Source organism: Octopus sinensis, linkage group LG28 (assembly GCF_006345805.1).
Source record: "Octopus sinensis linkage group LG28, ASM634580v1, whole genome shotgun sequence".
Classification (NCBI taxonomy): domain Eukaryota; kingdom Metazoa; phylum Mollusca; class Cephalopoda; order Octopoda; family Octopodidae; genus Octopus; species Octopus sinensis.
The window spans coordinates 18,074,399-18,079,398 of NC_043024.1; the positions used below are offsets into that span (position 1 = coordinate 18,074,399).

The following is a 5,000-nucleotide window of genomic DNA, read 5'->3' on the forward strand; positions in this document are numbered from 1 at the left end:
AAGGATGTCACCCTGCTTGACACCATTCTCTACAGGAATGGGTCCCGCCATGGCACCACACACTTTGACCCAAGCCTCCATCCCATCATGAAATGATTTAATTATAGATACAAAGTGATCCGGACATCCAAGTTTGCCAAGTATTTTCCATAGAAAGGCACTATTTACAGTATCAAAGGCCTTTGTTAAATCAATGAATACCTGGACAAGATCCATATTCTGCTCATAGCAATTCTCCTGCATCTGTCTTGCTGTGAAAATCATATACATTGTCCCTCTACCAGATTGGAAGCCAAATTGAGATTCAGATAGGACATCATTTACGAGACACCCATTCAGACGGGTAAGAAGAATATTTGCCAGAACATTACCAGCATCTGATAGTAGAGCAATACCTCTGTAGTTACCACACATAGTTCTGGCTCCTTTTCCTTTATATAGAGGAAGAATAATTGCATCCTTCCAGTCCTTAGGGATTGCACCATCCCTCCAGACTGCACTAATAAGTTCATGAAGGGACTGTATGATGTAATTACCACCAAATCGCAAGACCTCAGCACAGATTCCATCCTTTTCAGGTGCCCTACCAAGATTCAGTTTTACTTATTGATGTCATTACTTCATCTATTGAGGGCGGGGAGTCTAAGGAGCCAATGATAGGTCTTTGTTGCATAGTATCAATCACTGTTTCCTCCACAACTGACTCATGGTTTAAGAGTTCAGAGAAGTGTTCGATCCAACGACCTGAGATTTCTGTTGATTTAGTAAACAGAGTGGAAAGCAAAGGAGCTCGCTTCATAAGATGGTAAACCTTCTTGCTGTCGTTTGCATCAGCCGCAGCCTGAACATCACGAGCAAGATCCTCCCACCAAGTGTTCTGCATCTTCCTGGGAGATCGCTGCAGTAGTGATTTTACACTGTTATAGTGGGCAAGTGCTAGACTTCGCTGCACAGTAGACAGTTCTCTGTGCAGCAACACACTGTGGGCATGGCGCTTTACCACTAATAGTCGCTGAATTTCAGCATCATTCTCATCAAACCAGTCTCTGTGTCTGGCAGTAACATGCCCCAGTGTTTCGGCTGCACATTGAACAACCTGGTCTCAAAAGTCTTCCCATGCTGCAGCAGTTTTAATGCTGGACAAGCGAGTCTGAAGCTCTTTCCTAACCACAACATCATATACTTTGTGGACATTTAGACGGCAAGGAATGCTGACTGGTCCTCTTCTCTCTTTTGCCCTAATCACCATTCGGAACTTTGCTCGCACCAGACTGTAGTCTGTCCAGCATTCTGATCCATGCAAGGACTTGACATTGCAGATGTCATAAATGTCGCGCTTGCGGATGATGACATAATCCAGCAAGTGCCAAACTTTGGACCTTGGATGCATCCATGTTGTTGTGTGATCACCTTTGTGCACAAAATGAGTGCTTGCAATGTAAAGTCCATGTTCTTCGCAAAGCCCCAGTAGCATGAGACCATTGCTATTCATTTTCCCTACTCCAAAACCTCCTAGAGAATTCCATGTTTGCCAGTCTGTTCCAACCCTGGCATTAAAATCCCCCAGTAGAATGACTTTATCAGAATTGGGGATTTTTCTAAGTATGGCTCTCAGCTGGGTATAAAAGATTGTTTTATCTTCATCACAGCTAGTCAAAGTAGGTGCATAGGTACTTATTAGAGTAGCAAACCGCTTACCTTTCAAGTGCAACCGTAGCATCATTATATATTCATTTATAGGAATAGGGAGCTCTTCCAACTTCCTAAGGATATCTGATCGGACTGCAAAACCAACACCAGCCTCTCTGTGCTCCTCCTTCTGCCTTCCTTTCCAAAAAAAAGGTGTATCCACCTCCTACTTCTTCAAGCTGACCATCACCTTCTATACGAGTCTCTGAGAGTGCAGCTATATCAATTTTATAATGGTTCAGCTCACGAGCAAGAAGTGCAGTGCATCTTTTAGGCCTGCAATCACTCTTGTTGTCCAACAGAGTACGCACATTCCAACATGAAATGTTTAAGTTCCGTCCAGATTTTATAGATAAAAGACTCTTTGTTTTTTGAGCGCAGGGTGGACATCCTTCAGTCGTGCTAAACTGACCAGATATGGAAAGACAGGCAATTTTTGGTTCACCTTTTCTAGAACCTCCCCGGCCTTCGGGTGAGCAGTTCCTTCTCCAAATGGAACTGCTCAGACATCTATGCAGCAACCGAATCCTACCGCGACAAGGAGACGACTTTATATCCAGCATGGGCCGCCTACATGCAGGTCGCTGACTACATGCTTCCAACCCGTCAGGTCTGCATGTTTCACCACCTTCCCATCGCCACAGGACTTCCAAATAAAAAAAATTAAAATATATACTAAAAATGAAGAAAATATATACTAAAAATAAGATAAATATTTACTTAAAAAAAAATGCACATATCGAGCAGAGGTCGGCAATGCCTGTGCAGAGTTTTAGGTCCAATAAGGCTTGCACAACACCTCATAGACCCTCTCCACTTTATTGACATTATCCAGAGACAAGCCGGAGCAAGATGTCTGGTGCCAATATGAGTCGCAGGCTCAGGGATGTGGGAGCGCTTTGATCTCTAGCACAAACCAAAGATCCCCAAAATGTCCAATGCCATTCCCTGCATATCTGGTTTTATATCGGAGTGACCTTCTCCTAGAGACATGCTTTAACAAAAGCTGAGGGGTGCCTCACTCCCAGTGGTCTTTCAGCAGGCCGGACACCATCCCAGAATTTCTGCATACCTGTGCTAACATTTATTGGATGGCCATTGACTCTCAAGAGTCCTCCTCCCTCTGACGGGTTTTGTTTTTCATCCCGCAGGGTGTCCAATAAACACCCTCCTCACCAAGCAAGCTTGGTGGGGTTGCCGGTTTAGTCGCCGACGACCTGACCATGCAACAGGTTGTACTGGGTTACATGTTACCAGTAGCACTCGAAAGTAACCTGACCACTCGAAAGTGACCTGACCACTCAAAAGTGACCTGACCACATACATACATACATACATATATATATATGTACATGTGCACAGATACACACACGTTTGTGTGTTTGTATGGAAACCCCAAAACAGTTATACTCTGTGCAGAAACATTGGCAAATATATAGAAACAAGAGGAGAAGGATTGTCATCTACATCATCATCACCAAACAATAATGGCATGATGAATAATAGAGACCTAGAAGAGGAGAAACAAAGAAACTGAATCCAGGGTCAGCCAACCAACTGTCCAAATGACTGACTGACCAACCAGTCACCCACTTGCTAATGGTCACTTGGCTCAAGTTAGCATTCCCACTTGAAATTTCTTATTAATTTTATGTTAATTACACACCTGAAACTAATCAAAACCACAGAATTTGATTTGCCCAAATACTTGTCAAAACTTTTTAATGAGCATGGCTGTGTGGTCAAGGAGTTCATTTTGTAACACTGTGGTTTCAGTTTCAATCCCATAGTGAGGCATGTAAATTTGTACAGAAGCTCATCATCATTGGCAGCAGCAGCAGCACCATCATTCAGTCTCCATCTTCCATGCTAGCATGGGTTGGATGGTTTGACAGGAGCTGGTCAGCCAGAGGATTGTGCCAAGCTCCACTGTCTGTTTTGACATAGATTTTGTGGGTGGATGCCCTTCCTAATGCCAACCACATTACAGAATGGACTGGGTGCTTTTTATGTGGCACCAGCCCCAGTGAGGTCACCAAGTAACTTGCAAACCAAAGATCCCTCAATAGGAGGAGGGTATTGAGGGAGGTGACTTTGGACCAGGTGATGAGGGTTTAGAGTATGACAGAGGGACAGAAACAGGTATACAGGCACAGGAGTGAATATGTGGTAAGTAGCTTGCTTACCAACCACATGGTTCCAGGTTCAGTCCCACTGTGTGACACTTTAGGCAAGTGTCTTCTACTATAGCCTTGGGCCAACCAAAGCCTTGTGAGTGGATTTGGTAGACGGAAACTGAAAGAAGCCTGTTCTATATATATATATGTGTGTGTGTGTATGTTTGTGTGTCTTGTTTGTCCCTCTACCATTTCTTGACAGCTGATGCTGGTGTGTTTACGTCCCCGTAAAGGACCAATAGAATAAGTACTAGGCTCACAAAGAATAAGTCCAGGGGTCGATTCGTTCAACTAAAGTCGGTGCTCCAGCATGGTTGCAGTCAAATGACTGAAACACATAAAAGATATAAAGAGAGAGACCAAGAGTAAGAGAATGGGAGAGAGATGGTAATGCTGTACCAGGCAATACAGTCAAGGTCCAAAGATGTGAAGATAAATAGAATGAGAGAGGATTGCTCAGGTTGCATATGTAGGGAGTTCATGAAAAGGCAAAAGGGGGGCAGAGGAGAGGCAAAAGGGGAATGCAGTGAGTGGTGAAACAAGGGTATGTGGAAGGGTTCAACCCAAGACCACACGGTTGCAAAACAGGTTTCTTACCCACACGACTACACCTGTGTCTCTATCTAAATTGATTGCAATTTTCTAATTTATATTATGCTACATATATTTATCTGAGATATATACTTCTGTATATATCATAGTTGTACATTTCTCTTATATATGTGTGTGTATGTGTGTGTGTGTGTGTGTGGAGTTGCAATGACCCAGTGGTTAGGGCAGCGAACTCACTGTTGTAGGATTGCAGTTTCGATTCCCAGACTGGGCATTGTGAGTGTTTATTGAGTGAAAACACCTAAGGCTCCATGAGGCTCCAGCAGGGGGCATTGGTGATCCCTGCTGTACTCTTTCACTGCAACTTTCTCTCACTCTTTCTTCTGTTGGCCTGCTCGCTTAGCCAGCAGGGTGGCATCATTTGAAGGCTAAAACAATGTGAAGCGCATTGTGACCAGCGATGTGTAGCAACATCTGATAGCCTGGTCGGTCACGTGAGATATATATATATATATATATATATATTTCTTCTTTATATTATTAATATACATATGGTTATATATATAAAGATATTTTTTATTA

The 5,000-nt window shown here is 43.3% G+C and overlaps 1 protein-coding gene across 3 annotated transcripts in view; it reads left to right on the forward strand.

Annotated features, from left to right (window-relative positions):
- Nucleotides 1–5,000, forward strand: part of LOC115225739 (synaptotagmin-7) — a 562,082-nt gene that overhangs the window by 384,313 nt on the left and 172,769 nt on the right. The gene's annotated exons all lie outside the window — the stretch shown is intronic.